Source organism: Hesperophylax consimilis, chromosome 4, assembly GCF_061612785.1.
Source record: "Hesperophylax consimilis isolate HC1 chromosome 4, BYU_Hcon_1.0, whole genome shotgun sequence".
Classification (NCBI taxonomy): Eukaryota; Metazoa; Arthropoda; class Insecta; order Trichoptera; family Limnephilidae; genus Hesperophylax; species Hesperophylax consimilis.
Window position 1 is genome coordinate 42,186,179 of NC_142839.1, and position 19,849 is coordinate 42,206,027.

Here is a 19,849-nt window from a genome sequence, read left to right on the forward strand (position 1 = left end):
CTACACAAGCAACCAAACACATTATTTTAACGTGATTCAACTTTTTTCAATTCGTCATTTCTTTCAAGAGTTATCTATCATTATACGACGTAATTAAACATTTATTTTTATAAAATTTTCAATAAGTAATGGATATACCGACTTGCATGTCTTTAAAACTATTAAAATTATTAATCAATTAAAAATAAAACAATTGTTTAATTACCTTGGAACAGTTAAAAATAAAATAATTGTTTGATAACCTTGTAATAGTTAAAATAAAACAATTGTTTAATTACATTGTAACAATTAAAAATTAAATAATTTTATAATTACCTTGTAACAGTTAAAAATAAAACAATCGTTAAATTACTTTGTAATGGTTAAAAATAAAACAATTGTTTAATAACCTTGTAACAGTGAAAATTAAAACCATTGTTTAATTACCGTGTAATATGGAGTTGTCGTTTTAAAAGGAAACTTTGAATGAGAGCTCTTAGAAGAAACGTCATCGTAAATTGAAAAAGTCGACGTGTGTTTTTGGTGAGGCAAACAAAAATACAAGATAGAATTATAGTACAGATAAGCTAGATCCGTCAGAAGAACTGTGGTAACTTTAACTACCAACAAAATACACTTGTACCTACAATACTTCTGTTGAAGCATCTTTCTCTTCCATTCCGTTCCCTCGTTAACCACTTACCACATACCTACATGACTACGCGTTAAGGATAATGAGCACTCTCGCCAGGACGTGAAAAGGACTTTTCATGTTTATTCATTATGCCAGAATACGCCAATTATATGGGACTTACATCCACCATGTATTGAAGGGTGTTTATGTCAAACGACCCGTTTATTAATAAAAACATCCTGATGAGGGAGTTTACGTTTTTATAACGAAGCAAAAGCTTTCAAACGGAGTACACGACGGACTTCTTTCTCAGAGCAATAATACTTCAATAAAGTGACGGGATAACTCATAAAAAATCAATTTCAATTACATTTGAAAAGTGATATAAAGTCACGAAAGTGATAAAACAAAAACTAGTTTAGGTTAGGTTTTCATATTAGTTTTTTTCACCTTTAATGACTTTATACTCGTATCTCATCACGTGTTGAATTGTCAATGTGTTGAGTTATCGTGTATTCCTTCACTAAGATCTCGGGTTCGATCTCCGCATTTACTATTTGTTTTTTTCTAATACAATGATTAAAGATTAATAAATTCATACTACAATCTATCTCTCGTTACAGTAGAAGTAGTAGAAGACACCTTCAGTATTACTATAACTAGCGAAAAGGTTGCTTAAATTGGTTGTAGGTTTTCAGTAGCCAGATCTTATTAGTCAGGTCCTACATTTATTTACTAATTCGTTTATTGGTTTAAGAAATAGTAAAATGTGGCGTAAGGCGATGGGTAGAGAGACCAGTTGGAGTGGTCAAAAGGTCTCACCAATCAGCCTCTGTGGGGAGGGGAAAGAGACGAGGGAAAACAAGGCGCGGAAATACCTGGCAACTCAGATCTGGTCACAAAACGTTGATTTGAACCCGCGATCTCCGGATTGCTAGTCGAGAGCCTTAACCCTCGACCACGGAGGCCGAATGGTAATATATAGCGAATGGAAATAAGTTAATAGTAATACAAATTTATTAAAGCATTCGATGATAAATTATGGATAAAAACGAATATACGGTTTCCCAACTAATTTATGACGCGAGCGGCAACAGCGACAAATAATCCAAAATCACAACTTTTTTTTATTTATTTACATTAACTCCACAAAGGAAGCCATGAGGAAAATGATTTCACTCAGGGCCTATGTCATCTCTGGAGATCCTGTATGGAGGGTCTTTTTGAGGAGTGGAAGGAGTGAACATGGGTCTTAAAGAGAACCATATTGTAGGAGGGAGGAAACACGGAGGCCGGAAAATCGTTTCACAGCCGAACTGTTGAAATGAAGAACGAATCGTAGAAGTGACCCGCTCTCATGTGACAAATGTTAACCATGTTCACATATTTGGCGTATTTTCAGATTATGCACTGGTGCTGAAGGGATCAATGACGCTAGTTTTTCAGAGCATCTTCCATTGTAATACCGGTAAAACAAGGACAGCATACGTACCTAATGCCCGTGCTCTAAAGAATGCAATCCGCTTGTTAATATTGCGGAATCTATCAAACGGACTGCCCGTTTCTGCACAGAATCAAGTTTTTTTCCGGTATTTTTGGGCTCATGACTGCCAAATTCAACATTGGGGCACACTTAGGACGTGTACGGGTCAGCAGTTATGTACTATTAAAGTTTCTGCGGGCCCTGTACAGTACACCTAGCTTTTGTAAGGCAAATTTTACTCTGGCTTCGATGGAGACTATGTGTCTGAGCTGGTCACTGGTTACACCAAACATATCAATGGAAGGCTTGTTGAAAAGATTGTTTATGTACCTTACTGTAAACATTCTAATTTTATTATTTTATAACTTTGATGAATGAAAAGAACTTTTATATAGTTCATTTTTTAAATTAGTTTTTGTGCAATATTTAAAGGCCTAAGCGAAGTCTTCTTCTGAAGAATCCCAACAGACAACATTATATGAACTCATTTTGAACCACAACATAATTTACAGTTTTTAGTATAACTTCGCTCGATATTATTCTTACAGTCTTGAAGATGTAGGCTAGCTTTCTTATTTTATTTATTAATATAGTAATGTGATACTAATTCAGCAAAGATATTTAAAATTGTCGAAATACTCTTTCCAAATGTTGAAAATTACACTTTTGCGCACAACTATATATTTTTAAGGAACGGTCCAAAGATGGTTGATGGTTGATTTCGAGAAAATGCTTATAGCAATATATTTACTTTTGTCCAAGTTTAACGTTGACAGGTTTTGATCAAGTCAATGTTTGACTGTCCTTTATCTTGCCTCGCACTTAGCATGAATTTCAACCAAACCATCTTATATCATCATCAAACACCGAAACAGTGTCATCTGAAAATACAATTGAAATACCAGAAAATGGCAGTTTACAAACGGTAATATTAATAAAAATAAAATTGGAACTAAAATGAAGAAACCTGAGGAACAACATACACAATTGATTTATTTGAACTAGTGTGATCATTAATCATTTATCTATGTATTCTATTTCCAAGATAAGTTCTGAAACAATCTTAAGCTTTATTAAAAACACCCACTAACCTGAGTTGTTTAAGAGTAAACCATAGGATACTGTATCAAATGTCTTAGATAAGACTATAAAGACAGCCATTGCATTATTGCCAACAGCTAGAACTTGTACTACTTTGGCGATCATTTTAATGCTGCATCGTTGATTCTCATGTTCTTTCGGAATTATATGTAATATCAACCTAATTTTTATTTATTTTTTGTGAGTTGTTAAGCAAGGAGATAAGTCGATATATTTTACCATTTAGACTATACCCTCCTTTAAATAAATTTATTACTTTGACATTTTTGCAGTGATTAGGAAACAAGCCAATCTCAAAGCTGACATTTACAGTGTGCGGAATAGGTAAAACTTGTTCAGAAGCATTTGGTTTGTAGACCATTGCACTTATACTGTCATTTCCAAACGTAAAACTTGATTTTAGCTCATTAATCACCTATGAAACTACATAAAAAATCATCGGGCTAAATTCAAACCAGGCATTTTGCATAGAATATGTTGAATTACAATTTATTATTACAAAAATTTCCCTCGTTTTATTTTAACTGCAAAAAAGATTAGCTGTTAAGATTTCAGGTCAGTTAAAAACACACTCTAGTTTAAAAATATTCGCCTGCGTTTATTTACAATGGAACAAATTACATGACGAATTGCACTTTTTAATCTCTAACCAGATCCATCAAGGACGGTTCGGCCCCCCCTTTGAAAGAACTGCTTTGTTTCGCATACAAACTAGAAGAGGGGAGTTTAAGAGAGCTCACCGTATTTATAAAAAAGCCAATCAGATCAAACCAATACAGTTACAATAATTTACAGTCATTCCCTGAAGTACCCTTCCTTATCATAAACAAACTGCTCTATCAATAACCAATGAAAAATAGAGATGAGCAGAAGTAAAGGCCCGGTTGGAGGTGTGAAAAAGCTCTTACAGCAACAATTGAATGGCGAAACTAATCTGGGAGATCTGTGGTTCCAACAAGATGGGGCTACAACACACACAGCTCGGATTTATATTGTCGAATTGAGTCAAATGTTCACTGCTCGACTTTATTATTTTGATATTTAAGACTTTTAGATTAAAGCAAATGGGACTTTTTTCTGTAGCGTTATTTATTGTTATTTTAAGGTGAAAGCTTTCAAACACCGCCCCACACTTTAGAAGAGCTGAAGACCCGAATTATAGAAGAAACATCCCATACCCCTTGAAATGTGCAGAAAAGCATCCCAAAATCTCAGATAAAGACTCATTAGAATACATCAGTGTATTGCTGGCGAAGACCGCCATCTTTCTGAATTGGTATTCAAAACTTAATGAAAAAATAGGATTATATACAGATCATAATAAAAAAGACTCTAAGTTGATTAGTTTTTTTATACCTCCTCAAAACTAGGTCATTACTTCAGCCTCATTCTGTACAGCAGTCAAGTTCCAAACCTAATAACATAAGATTTACATCACAGAGGGCGACAGTAGTCACCTTTCAAATTATAACAAATTATTATAAGCAATAATTAGTCGACTCAAATATCCATACAATTTGAAAATATCTCCCTAGTAAAAATACAAGTAGCCCGGGAGATATTTTCAATTTGTATGGATATTTTAGGCAATAAATTATTGCTTATAATAATTTGTTATTCTTTGTGATACGCATCAAAAACCTTGTCTTATAAACATTAGTTTTTCATTAAAAAATACCTTTCAAAGTTTTACACCAAATGGTTAATGGTATTGCCATAGTCTCACCAGCTCAAATCTTTATTTTTATACTGCCATATTCAAAAAAATTAAAAAGCTCCTTCTTAAAAAATTAGTCCACAAATAATATGCTGTTCCTCATACATAATAATGTATGAAAAATGCTTTGACAGAATACGATTGATCACTATTTCTGGCAGAACATCTGTACTTTCAACGAACGAATAAACACTTTATGTTTTTCCTGAAGATACAAACATATCTATCAATTTTCGTAACATCACTTAAAGGTCGTAAGGTTTATCAAACTTGGCACTCAACATCACAAAACCCAGATACTGCTGGGACCCATAAACGTAATGAAAAATGCCAAATTAATATATGAAAGCTGCTGGGGAAAACCGTAGATTATCTCATTAATAATTTGACACAAAGAGCAAACAAGGCGTGGTTCTTTTTTTCGTACAAAAACTGCGAAAACACATTAACATTTACATGACTTTTTTTCATTTTCATTTCGTAATGAATGTTTTTTCTCACAACAGGCGGATATAATATTTTGCTACGGAAAAATTGAATATTATATTTTTTACCTCACTACCACAAAACCCGCTATTACACTGCAAGAGTATACAGAGATGATGGAATACCACAACGTTCTCTTGACATACTCTCCTCGTTTCATCAATATGCATACGTATACTTTTCTGTTGTTTAACTCTCCCCATAATCCAACGCACTTGATTGGACAAGGAAGAAATCCTGGAAACTAAGAAAGGAAACCAACAATTCTATGTTTCACTTTAAATGTAGGATTCGTAACATTATGCGGTAACAACGTTTTTTTACGGTCTCTGTGTGTTATTTTAAAACCAGTACTTATAATAAACCCTTAACCTAAAGTCGTTAAAACAAATCGTTGCTATTTCCACGACATTGGTAGGGTTTTCTTGAATGTTATTTTAAAACACCCAAGTACACACAATGTATCGTAGACTGTTAAAATATAGCCCTAAGTAAAATATTACAAGGTTTCCCCAGCCTTACATTTAACAAGGTAGGATTATTTTTTTATGCTAAGGTGGTATATTTCTCATACGAAGAAATTTTAAAAATTGACCAAATTCCTCATAACAGCATTCAACGCTAAAATATGTATAAGGAATTTTCGATAACCCAAAAAATGTTTTTTTTATTATTTCGCACGACCACCAAGTGACTAAGCAAGTATTAATAGATACCTACACCGTTTCCTTCGCATATTATTTACTAAGACTATTTGCTTTCATCTACAGTGCTCGGTATTTTCATTATGTGTCTAAGGCCTCGGATATGTCAACGCCTAAAAGGTATTCTGTAGACCTCAGCCTACGCTTTTGTTTCTCAGATTTGGTAAACGGCAATATAATGAAAAACTGGCCGTGGCACGTTTGAGTTTAAGTGAAACCGGCAGACTATCCAAATATTATTAAATCATTGGTTGTTTTGTCTAGTACCACTATATAGAATAATATAACCATATACTTTTGTTGAAATCATAAACGATACCTAGCCTTATACGTATACTTTTCTGTTGTTTAACTCTCCCCATAATCCAACGCACTTGATTGGACAAGGAAGAAATCCTGGAAACTAAGAAAGGAAACCAACAATTCTATGTTTCACTTTAAATGTAGGATTCGTAACATTATGCGGTAACAACGTTTTTTTACGGTCTCTGTGTGTTATTTTAAAACCAGTACTTATAATAAACCCTTAACCTAAAGTCGTTAAAACAAATCGTTGCTATTTCCACGACATTGGTAGGGTTTTCTTGAATGTTATTTTAAAACACCCAAGTACACACAATGTATCGTAGACTGTTAAAATATAGCCCTAATACAAATTTAGTTGCTCTACGCCTCGTGACCGCTCGCTCGTCGATAGACTTCCCAGGGTCATCAAATGTGTATTAAAACTGAGATTCCTTTGTCCCTTGTGTCAACTAAATCAAGGTTAACAGTCAATTTTATGTTTAAAATTCCACCTAGCTACTGAAACTAATTGCTTTTGGGGGCTGTCAGTTTTTTCTCATTTTTCTCGTCTTCTGTTAAACCAAAAAAATCGTTGTGCTTTAAAAATGAATTTTAATTTAAATTAAATACGCTTTCTGAACAAAGCTTCGATGGAATAACGATATAATTAAAGTTTAATTACTTTTATGTGATGATGAGTTTAAAAACAATATAATTGACCAAACTGACGAACTGCCACAAAGTTCTGTCACCGACAACTTTCCTCGGTGTACATACTGTACATACGAGTACAATACCTACACACGTAATTCTATAGGTACCTACTATTATATTATTATCTTTCTTAATATTTAAAAATCACCGTCACTGTGTTCGTACACGCCAATCTCCGACACCATCCGATTTCAATGAAATTTTTTGAATGTGTATTCCAGCATGAAATATAGGATAGTTTTGGACCTGGCGGCGCTGATGTTGATAAATAAAAAACCTTTTTGAAGTGAAACTTCTTTAGCCGCGTCATGCAATTTCGAGAACCGGAGTAAAACCAACTCATGACCGAAACGAAAATGCGGGACCGATTAAAGTTCATTTGATCTAGTGAAAGTTTTGAAGTAAGATATAAATGTTTTTTAGGTAATCTCGACAACTGGCGTTGGTGGTGTAATGGTCAGCGTAGTTGCATTCCAAGCAGTTGATCCGAGTTCGATTCTCGGCCATCGCATATTAATTTTTTTTTTTGGTTGAATGTTAATTTTATAACTCATTGTTTGTAGTCATTGTTCTTTGAAATTTTTAAATTTTTAATCCATTGTAATTTTAAACATTATTTATTTTTCATATTATTTTTTTCGTCATTTAAATTATATTTTGTACTGGGGTGACATCTATCGGCAGAATATTTTTTAATTTTAAATTATATAGTTTATGGGGGTGACATCTATCGGCAGAATATAAATATATATTTTTTAATCTATTTAATTATATTGATTACGGGGGTGACATCTATCGGCAGAATCTTTTAATGTTTTTTGTTTTTAACGCCTTTTTTTTTTTCAATGGTTGACCATAATATCAATCCACTAAGTAATATTTTAGGCCTGTAGCATACTTGAAAAGTTAAAGAATGATATAAGATTGTTTATGATGTTAACGATAAAAAAATAAAAAAAACATAAAATTACCATAAAAAATGGGCCAACGGCACGCGGTGTTCCCAAGCGGTCACCCATCCAAGTACTGACCGCGCCCAATGTTGCTTAACTTTGGTGATCGGACGAGAACCGATGTGTTCAACATGGTATGGTCGTTGGCAAACGCTAAACAATATTAATTTCTATTCTACCTGCCAATAAATATATGAAAATTAGTATAAAAAAGCCCTAATAATACTGAAAACATTAGCAAGGTGTGTGCGACGTTGATAAAAATAATCATTACATACGCGCTTGAAAAAGATCGTAATTACATCCATAATTTTGAAGGAATTTTTTTTTTCAATGGTTGACCATAATATCAATCCACTAAGTAATATTTTAGGCCTGTAGCATACTTGAAAAGTTAAAGAATTTTATGATATTATTAATGATAGTAAAGATAAAAAAATAAAAAAAAACATGAAATTACCATAAAAAATGGGCCAACGGCACGCGGTGTTCCCAAGCGGTCACCCATCCAAGTACTGACCGCGCCCAATGTTGCTTAACTTCGGTGATCGGACGAGAACCGGTGTGTTCAACATGGTATGGTCGTTGGCAAACGCTAAACAATATTAATTTCTACTCTACCTGCCAATAAATATATGAAAATTAGTATAAAAAAGCCCTAATAATACTGAAAACATTAGCAAGGTGTATGCGACGTTGATAAAAATAATCATTACATACGCGCTTGAAAAAGATCGTAATTACATCCATAACTTTGCAGGAATTTTTTGAAGTGAAACTTCTTTACGCGCGTCATGCAATTTCGAGGACCGGAGTAAAACCGACTCATGACCGTGACGAAAAAACGGGATCATTTCGCTATAGGAGCCTAGCTAATATTATATACCTAGTTTAGGTCACTCTCCGAACTCAGTTTCGCGGTCTAGAGGCAGAGCGCACGACTGTGGTCGTGAAGAACCGAGGTTCGATCCCCGCTTTAACTAATTTTTTTTTTCTTTTTTTATAACTTTTAATTTTTTTTATCACATGCTACTTATAAATATGTCAATAGACAGAAAAAAAGAGAGAATGAAATGAAAAGAGAGAGAGAGAAGAATATTAGAAGTTTCACTTCTGTCTTGCGTAGGCTTGACACACCCATTTGTTAATATTAATATAAAACATTGATATTAGTAAAATTTAACTAATAATAGACAAAGCTGACACAAGGCAGTTTGTCTGCAGGTTATAAAACTTTGAATTTAATTAGCATCATTTTGTTGGTAATTTAGTTAAATTTAATTTCACGCGATGTCTACCCGTAAAGCACTGGTCTCTTGTTGGGATAGTAGCTTCTTCCTTTATCATGTTTCCAGTATTCCTGCCCTAGATTATTATTTGCAATCAACAATGTAATAAAATGGAAAGTGTTTACTAGGACTTCAATAGATAAGCACAGGTTTTTATCTTATTTCCAACCAGAGTTAAAAGGGACTACCTTGACACGATTTTGTTTAATTATCTTTTTACATTTTTAAGGTAAAATAAAATGATGTCTTTTTAACATATTATAAACCTAGAGATTTCAAGTGCTCATGAGCTTCCTCGGGGAATTCGGTTATCAACACAGAATGTTTAACGAGGTCATTAACCCCCGCCTCCTACATTATGACCCTCCCTATGGTTTTTCTCTTCGTTTGCTGACAATTGTGTAATATGACTTTATTTATTTAAGCCTGAAAGTACCACAGGGTGCTATGTTCCCATGCAAATAAAAAAAAAATGGGTGTGTCAAGCCTACGCAAGACAGAAGTGAAACTTCTAGTATTCTTCTCTCTCTCTCTTTTCATTTCATTCTCTCTTTTTTTCTGTCTATTGACATATTTATAAGTAGCATGTGATAAAAAAAATTAAAAGTTATAAAAAAAGAAAAAAAAAATTAGTTAAAGCGGGGATCGAACCTCGGTTCTTCACGACCACAGTCGTGCGCTCTGCCTGTAGACAGCGAAGATGAGTTAGGAGAGTGAGTTAAACTAGGTATATAATATTTACACCTTGCTAATGTTTTCAGTATTATTAGGGCTTTTTTATACTAATTTTCATATATTTATTGGCAGGTAGAGTAGAAATTAATATTGTTTAGCGTTTGCCAACGACCATACCATGTTGAACACACCGGTTCTCGTCCGATCACCGAAGTTAAGCAACATTGGGCGCGGTCAGTACTTGGATGGGTGACCGCTTGGGAACACCGCGTGCCGTTGGCCTATTTTTTATTTTAATTTCATGTTTTTTTTATTTTTTTATCATTACTATAATTAATAATATCATAAAATTCTTTAACTTTTCAAGTATGCTACAGGCCTAAAATATTACTTAGTGGATTGATATTATGGTCAACCATTGAAAAAAAAAATTCCTACAAACTTATTAATGTAATTACGATCTTTTTCAAGCGCGTATGTAATGATTATTTTTATCAACCTCGCACACACCTTGCTAATTTTTTCAATATTATTAGGGCTTTTTTATACTAATTTTCATATATTTATTGGCAGGTAGAATAGAAATTAATATTGTTTAACTTTTGCCAACGACCATACCATTTTGAACACACCGGTTCTCGTCCGATCACCGAAGTTAAGCAACATTGGGCGCGGTCAGTACTTGGATGGGTGACCGCTTGGGAACACCGCGTGCCGTTGGCCCATTTTTTATTTTAATTTTATGTTTTTTTTCATTTTTTTATCGTTAACATCATAAAAAATTTTATATCATTCTTTAACTTTTCAATTATGCTACAGGCCTAAAATATTACTTAGTGGATTGATATTATGGTCAACCATTAAAAAAAAAAAATTCCTTAAAAACAAAAAAATAATATTCCATGGCCGAGAATCGAACTCGGATCAACTGCTTCGAAAGCAACTATGCTGACCATTACACCACCAACGCCAGTTGTCGAGATGAGCTAAGAAGCATTTATATTTTACTTCAAAACTTTTACTACATCAAATGAACTTTAATCGGTCCCGCATTTTCGTTTCGGTCATGAGTTGGTTTTACTCCTCGAAATTGCATGACGCGCGTAAAGAAGTTTCACTTCAATAATAATAAAAAAGTGAAAATATTCTTGACCTACTGAGAATGGGGGATGAAAAATGTAATTAATATGATAGTTAAAAGCATAAAAATATATTTTTTTTAATACTGACGATATTGTTTCTCGATATAGGTTCTTTTTTTCAAAATAAAACCCTGGCTTTTTTTGAATCGAATGCAGCCTTTACGGGCTTTTTCTTGCTTTCCTCGAATCACATACCATTGAGCTTAGCAGTTCTTCATAATATGCCTTATATTATATATTCATGCGTTGTGGTAGTGTTGTAACATGTATTTAATCCATGCAGGTCTTTCTTCTGCTATGTCACAACCCTTTGAAGCTCAAAGAGGTCAAATATGGCAGGGATTATCATATGTCCGGATTTAGCCCGGAATATCTGGACTATTGTCTGTAGCTTTTGGTGCGAACAAGAAAATGGAAAATATCCTAGTAACTTATAATAATGCAATATATCAGTGTATTCTCTATGCAACCCTTTTTACATTATATCGACAAAGGAAGCCCCTAGGAAAATAATTTCCCTCGGGGTCTTTGTCATCTTTGGGAATGCTGTGTGGAGGTTCTTTTTAAGGAAAGGAAAGAGATAAATTTTTAGGAAGGAAAAGGGTAAGAGGGGTGGGTATTGGTGGTCAGAACATTTAGGAGTAACATACGGATGAATCGATCACATTCGCCCCAAAGTCCTGGGTAAGCCTCACCTCGTGAACTCGGACACCTCTGCTAAGTCACCAAAAAAACCATTTGGTGTTAATATTCCCGAACGGTGAAAGACCAAAAAGCTCGAAACATTGCTTGAAATAGCATTACCCGCGTTTAGTGATTTTTTTTTCTTTTAGTGTTAAAGTAAAATATTACAAGGTTTCCCCAGCCTTACATTTAACAAGGTAGGATTATTTTTTTATGCTAAGGTGGTATATTTCTCATACGAAGAAATTTTAAAAATTGACCAAATTCCTCATAACAGCATTCAACGCTAAAATATGTATAAGGAATTTTCGATAACCCAAAAAATGTTTTTTTTATTATTTCGCACGACCACCAAGTGACTAAGCAAGTATTAATAGATACCTACACCGTTTCCTTCGCATATTATTTACTAAGACTATTTGCTTTCATCTACAGTGCTCGGTATTTTCATTATGTGTCTAAGGCCTCGGATATGTCAACGCCTAAAAGGTATTCTGTAGACCTCAGCCTACGCTTTTGTTTCTCAGATTTGGTAAACGGCAATATAATGAAAAACTGGCCGTGGCACGTTTGAGTTTAAGTGAAACCGGCAGACTATCCAAATATTATTAAATCATTGGTTGTTTTGTCTAGTACCACTATATAGAATAATATAACCATATACTTTTGTTGAAATCATAAACGATACCTAGCCTTGTATTATGTATAGACTAGCAGTTAAAAACTCACTCCGCGGGTTTTTCGGTGCTAGGGTCTGCGGGCGGCACAATTACATTTAATAAGTAGATATTAGGTCATTCACAGAAAGAAGGTGAGTATATATTGTTTCAACACGGAACAGGAATGATTAATTAATTAATGAATAATAACATGTTCAATTTAGGCATAATAAGAATGACAGTTGCTTGGGTAAAACTTTATCTACCACTACTATACGCATATTAAAATATATAATATAGAAATATTGATATTTGATATTATTTACGTAAATAATGATTTACATAGGCCCAATACTGCCAACCTAACAGTAAAAAAACATGAAACACAATCGGAAGCTAGAAACGCAAAAATCTAAATTGACACTGAACATAAAAAAAAATTTTGAATTTGATATATCAGATATGAAAAAAAGTGTTGACCTCAGCCGTCAATATCTCATAAACATGACAGAAAAAATTGATGAAGCAAGCAAATCTCTTGAATTCGATGATAAACAACATTTCAAAGAAAAATTAAGGAAACATGAACCAATTGTTATAATTAAACCTAAAAATCATGAACAAAAAAACACAAAAACACAAGAGGACATAAAGAACAACATAGATCCAGTTGATGTGGGCGTGGCCGGAATCAAGAATTTCAAAAAAGGATCAGTTATAGTGGAATTAAAAAACACAGAGGCAACAAAAAAGATCCGAAAAGAAGTTATCACTAAGCTTAGGGATAGGTATGATGTTGATATTCCTAAACCCAAGAATCCAACAGTAAAAGTGATAGGAATGACGGATAAATATACCGCCGAAGAAATAGAAAATAAAATAAGGATGCAAAATGATTATATAGACAAGGAAAACTCAAAAATATCGGTAAAATTTATAAAAGAAAATAAAAAAAGTAGTGAAAACAATAACTTTACTGTATTCATAGAAGTAGATGGAAAAACACACTCAAAAATGTTAGAGGAAGCAAAGATAAATATTGGATGGAATAGATGTGCTGTCTTCGATCATCTCTCAGTTTTGAGATGTTTCAATTGCAACGGATACAGACATAAAGCAGGCGTTTGTAAAAATAAAAAATCATGCGGAAGATGCTCAAATGAACATGATACGTCAGACTGTCAGGAAAATAGTGAAAAAATCAAATGTGTAAATTGCAAACTGACAAATGAAAAACTTTCATTAAATTTGAATGATAATCACCATGCATGGAGCAAAGAGTGTCCTATTTACAAAAGAAACATAGAATCGGAGAAGAGAAAAATTGATTTTTTAGGATAAAAAAAAAGACAAACGTATACTATTTAAATATTTCAAGTCTTTTGGCCCACGTAAATGAAATTGAAGTTTTATTACAAGAAATGAAACCAGAAATTTTAATGTTAAGTGAAACATGTATAACCAGTGATATTTACGATTCTGAAGTATCATTTATTGGGTATTCAACTGTAAGATGCAATTCATTTAGTCGGCATACGGGAGGAGTTCTAATGATTATTAAAAATGGTATATCTTTTAAAATAATATCAAATGAAGTGTTTGATGAAAAAAATACATGGATACTGGCAGTACAAATAAGAAAAAACTTTATTAAAGGAACATACGCTGTATTATACCACTCACCAAACCAAAGCCATTCAAAATTTTTAGATTTTTTCGAAAGTTGGTGTAGTAAAAACATGAAAAATCAAGATATGTTTTATGTAACCGGTGACTTTAACATTGACATGAAAGTCAAGAATACCTACAGTAATAGACTTCAGAGTTTAGTGAATTATCTAGGAATGAAACAACTTGTGACCAAACCAACTAGAATCTCAAATACATCATCAAGCATTATTGATTTAGTCATAACAAATCATTTTTACTTGAATGTTAATGTTATGGATACTCCAAAAATATCTGACCACGAAAATATATTAACAATATTTGAAACGACCACAAGTCCGAAGCCACAGGGAATACGAAATATAACGTATAGAAAAAAAATAACTATAATAAGGATACATTGTGTACAGCATTACAAAACAAAAAATGGATCTGCGATACCCAAGGAAATTTAGACGGAAAAGCCGATGAACTAGTAGGACATCTGAAAACAGTAGTAAATGAGCTAATGCCTTTAACTAATATTATATTAAAAGATACAAATAAATGGTATACGAAATCCTTACATATTCTACAAAAACAAAGGGATACAGCCTACAAAGCCTGTAAAATACAATTCACTGAAGAAAGGTGGGAAACTTATAAAAAACTTAGAAACATGTACAGTACAGAAATAAAACATACCAAAAATTCGTATATCAGGCAAAAAATAATTACCTCTCAAAGTGACTCAAGAAAAATGTGGACTACACTTAAAGAAATTATAAGCGGCAAACAGAGGGAAAACATTAAGGAAGTTCGGTTTCCAGATGGAGTTGAAGATGATACACTTAAAATAGCCCAAAAATTTAACACAAATTTTGTACTTAGTGTCGAAAACATAAATAAGAGTATTCCATTAGTCGCAGATACCTCTTCTCAATCATCGGAAAAAAGAGAGAATAAAAATATTTTCAGGTTTAATAAAATTGACAATGAGTATTTAATGAAAATCATTAAAACAATGAAACCAAAATCATCGCCGGATGGAATTACTATAAGCATAATCAAAGATGCACTGCCAGCTATAGGAGACAGATTAGTTGCACTAATAAATGAATCTCTGACTAAGGGAATTTTTCCGCAGTCATGGAAAACCTCCATAATAACACCAGTGCCCAAAATAATAAATGCTAAAAATTTCGAAGACTTCAGACCAATAAATGGATTGCCTAAATATGAACAATTACTAGAATGCATTGTGAAAGAACAGATGAGTAAATTTATAGAAAAAAATAACATCCTAGTAAAAGAACAATCTGGGTTTAGAAATAAATATTCCTGTGAAACAGCAATAAATTATGTGATAAATGAATGGAAAACAGCTATGGATCAGAAGAAAATCACAATAGCAGTGTTCTTGGATTTCAGACGTGCTTTTGAAACGATAGACAGAGAAAGACTAATAATGAAATTGAAGGACATAGGAATCCGTGCTAATGAATTGCAGTGGTTTATTGATTACTTAAAAAATAGAAAACAAAAAACCAAAATTGGAGATACTATCTCTGAAGAACAAGAAATCAACATTGGAGTTCCTCAAGGATCTGTTTTGGGACCGCTCCTATTTATTTTATATATTAATGATATAGTGAAGTGCTTAAAGTACTGTTCCATCAAACTTTTTGCAGATGACACACTTTTATATATTATAGCAAATAATATTGAAGATGCGTTGTCAAAAATACAAAATGAACTTAATGAATTATCTAAGTGGTTAAACATAAATAAATTGAAATTAAATGTAACTAAAAGTAAATTTATGGTATTAGGGAAAAAACTAAACGTACATACTGTCCTAAATATAGACAATCAAAATATGGAAGAAGTAAAAGAAATTAAATACCTGGGAATCATAATAGATAACAAGTTAAAATTTAACACAAACTTTGAAATTTTAAATAAAAAATGGCGAAAAAGGTTAATTTCTTAAGTAGGATAAAAGGAAAATTGGACATTAAAACAAGGATATTGGTCTACAATACCACTGTAGCATCCCATCTAAATTATTGTACAAGTGTAATATTTCTAAGTAACAAAACCCAAATTAAGAGAATGGAAGTAATCCAGAACAGAGGCATGAGGTCAATACTGTGTTGTAGCAGGTACACCAGAATAAAAACCATGCAACGTCAACTCAATATTTTAAGTGTGTGGCAACGATTAGTTTATAATACCTTAGTGTTTATTTATAAGCTAAAAAATAAAATGTTACCTGACTATATGTCAAAGAATGTTAGAATTAATAGTGCAGTTCATCTATATCCTACGAGAAACTGCAACGATTTTAGGCTTCCTAAAACACACTTATCAGAAACACAAAACAATATTTATTATAAAGGTTTTAAAATGTTCAATGAACTCCCGGTAATTGTTAAGGAAGCTAAAAGTCTTGCAGTTTTTCGTGGATTATGTCTCAATGTTGTTAAATCTAAATTTTAGTATGTAAGAAGTAAATAATATTGTAGTAGTCATAGAAAATAATATATTAGGTATAAGATGTAAACTCTTATAACTAAATAAAATATACATTAAAAAAAAATATATATATATATATTTAAAAATATGCAATAATGTGATAATGTGTAATTATGTGTAAAACGGTATTTTATTACATAAATAATGTTTTAAAAACTCCGTTATTTATTAAAATGGGGGTATTTAGGCAAGTATTTTTAAATATTTTTGTTTGTAAAGAAACCCGACATAACCTAACAAAGCCTATCCTAACTTAACCTAACCTAACCTGTCATAACAAAACCTAACCTAACCTTAAATAAAAACGCTTTATTAAAAAAACGTATTAAGATCCCTAATAATTGCCTAAATGGGTAAATGTAAATTAATATATATATATATACATATACCTGGCTAAATTATTGTTTTATCATACATATAAGTACATGTCAGATTAGAGATTTGTTGGCTAATTTTACAATCAACGAAGCGTTTCTCGCTTCCGAATGTGTTTCATGTTTTTTTTTTTTTTTTGTTGGCAGTACCTACACTACCTACAAACAAACGCGTATTATGTGCAAACTTCATATCTAAATAATATTAAATATCAATATTTTTTAAATCTTAAATGCAAATCTAAAATACTTGTTGTTTATTGTCATTAAGTTGAATCAGATGTTTGTTTTTTGTATGCGTATCAAAATGGTAGTTGTAGGTAAAGAATTGTACAGAAAGGTAAAGAGCCAGAGGTGCGCTCTATCGGCCAATAAGGAAACTACTCCAGTGCAGCGGCCGGTAAAGGAGGGATTGACTTTTTCCAGGAACTTTAGAATGCGTGATTCTTATCAAACCTAAAATATTCAACACGTAATTGTGGATAATTTTTATTGTAATGTAATTAATCCAATGGATCATTAACATTACAAAACATATTTTCTTCGATATTATTCAAAAATTATATGACCAGAAACGATTTTTTGAAGAAACCTAGTATTACGTGAGGCTATCCAAAAATTGGTACATTTTCTAAACAATTTAATATTTTTTGGCACGAAAGTTTCCTTTTTAAAACTTACTTTTTTACTGTCGAACCTGCCTCTTGGAAATATAACTACGGTGGAATTTCTTCGGTTAGTAATGGCTCCAGTTTTTATCGCCGTGAAGTCGCAAGTAAATTTTGTAACGGTATTTCAGTATGAAATCGGGTCTTAATTTTTTGGATCCGGTTGCCTGCAAACAGAAAAAACCTTACGGTCGGTTAAAATTGAGGGGCGGACCCACGATTTATTTATTTTGCGTGAAGGCAATGCGGAATTTAACCGAAACATAATATTTTAATTTGACCAATCAGAGGGCCGAAACCCTCCAGACGTTGGCATAATAATACTATCACATGCATTTTTATCAATTTGGGAGGCGGGTTTGGGTACCGCCGCCCGGGATCAATAAGTAACACCGCTGCCATAGGTTACCCCAATAGTTCGTTACGTTTGAAGATTTAGCAGAAATTCCGGGTTCGCCGGGCTGCCTGGCGTACCAGATCGAGAGAGGCTGGTTTGGGGAGATCCTTTCATCTCCCGTCCAGTCTCTCGACCTATCGCCTTGCGCCGCAGTGGTAGGGATACGTTCATATGACCGTCACTCCTAGACACACACCTAGATTCCTACCCAGCCCTTAAGCCTTTTGACTTCCTCTCCTTCATTTCCTTAAAAAATACCCTCCACACAGCATCCCAAAAGATAAACAGAGAAACAGAGGCCCTGAGGGAAACTATTGGGGTTAGTGTATTTAAAAAAAAAATAAACAACATAAAATCGGATGTGATGAACATAAAATTCTGATATACATAATTCTTATATTATCATTAGATGTTAGGGATTGTTAAAAAAAAATATTTTGAAAAATTATTTTCGCCCTGTATATTGCAATTCATAAAACTTTTGAAGCTTGACTGAACCGTGCCGACTTACTTGTGTTTCACTGATTATATGATAAGGTAGTTTCTCTATTGGTAAGGTAGGACGCTACTTCTGTAGTTATCTGTAAACACGGAATGGTGCCAATTCCTCTGTCATTGTGTTTTTTTATACATATAGTTAGCTTCCGGATCAGGGGAGACTGGTTGAGAGATACCTTTTGACTAAAAACCTTTTATTTTATTTTATGCGGAACAAATTAGTTCTTCTTCAGAACTAGTAGGGGACCGAGCCGTCCTTTATATGGGGATACTATAAAAATGCGCAAAGTCGTCATGTAAATTTTTCAATTGTCGAAAACAGGAGAGTGTTTTTCTTCACTGAAGTGACCTGAATTTCTAACAGAGATTATTGTTCCCTTCTTGTACCTACCCGAAAACTTAACGGAAGACATGTCCACAAAAAATTTCAATTCGACAATATCTGTCTAAATAGTTACATCCCTGAGAACATCGAAACTGAGTTCAACATTGTTATGTGCCATCCCGTGGTTATTTCTAATAGCAGATGTTATGCGTTTATGCTGTCGTTCTTACAGTAAATAGTCGGTGCTGTAATTATCAGCGTAGTTGCCTTCCGATCGGTTTGTCGAGGTTCGAAACTTGTCAATTTTAATATTTTATTTCTATTTTTATTTTCAACTTTTTTGAAATACTTTTATCAATTTTCCCATGATTTCATTAATCTTCAATTTGTGGTGAAAATCCTGTTCATATCTAACTTAAAACTCGTGAAAGTTGCGTATTTAAAAAATTGTTCCTTTTGTTTTTCGTCAGTGCTACCATTTTTATTGTGAGCTATGGATTTTTAATGTTAAAAATAAGACACAGCGCATATAAATACCAAACTCATTCAGGCTGACTGACAAATGAACCCACCCTAGCTAGGCTCTAAGTAAATTTTATGCAAGTTCCTAGGATCGATATGAAAACGATTCAAATGCTGTTTACGTTTTATCGTTTGCATTGAATATTTCATGGAACGGGAAAATTACTCGGGTCTTGTTTAACAAAGCAATACAAGAGTCGATTTAACAAGATGCTTAAATACAGCCTTGCTTGTGCTTTTGTGAACAGTTTTGTTTACTAAACTTGCAAACATTTGCACTGAGATCTCAAATTCCTAATTGATTTTCACTAGATTGAATATTGTGCTTGCGTCAGACTACAAAATGTTCCTTGGTATATTTACCAAACATGAAAC

The 19,849-nt window shown here is 33.0% G+C and overlaps 1 protein-coding gene and 4 non-coding genes across 5 annotated transcripts in view; 2 read left to right on the plus strand and 3 right to left on the minus strand.

The window, feature by feature from the left end:
- The window catches only part of LOC149424733 (neuroligin-1-like), a 202,426-nt gene that overhangs the window by 108,608 nt on the left and 73,969 nt on the right, over positions 1 to 19,849 (minus strand). The window lies entirely within an intron of this gene.
- On the minus strand, positions 8,086 to 8,204 carry LOC149424734 (5S ribosomal RNA). Its single transcript, XR_016302150.1, has one exon. It is a non-coding gene; the product is annotated as a 5S ribosomal RNA (ribosomal RNA).
- LOC149424735 (5S ribosomal RNA) lies at positions 8,528 to 8,646 on the minus strand. The gene has a single exon (XR_016302198.1). It is a non-coding gene; the product is annotated as a 5S ribosomal RNA (ribosomal RNA).
- On the plus strand, positions 10,184 to 10,302 carry LOC149424736 (5S ribosomal RNA). The gene has a single exon (XR_016302199.1). It is a non-coding gene; the product is annotated as a 5S ribosomal RNA (ribosomal RNA).
- Positions 10,625 to 10,743, plus strand: LOC149424737 (5S ribosomal RNA). Its single transcript, XR_016302146.1, has one exon. It is a non-coding gene; the product is annotated as a 5S ribosomal RNA (ribosomal RNA).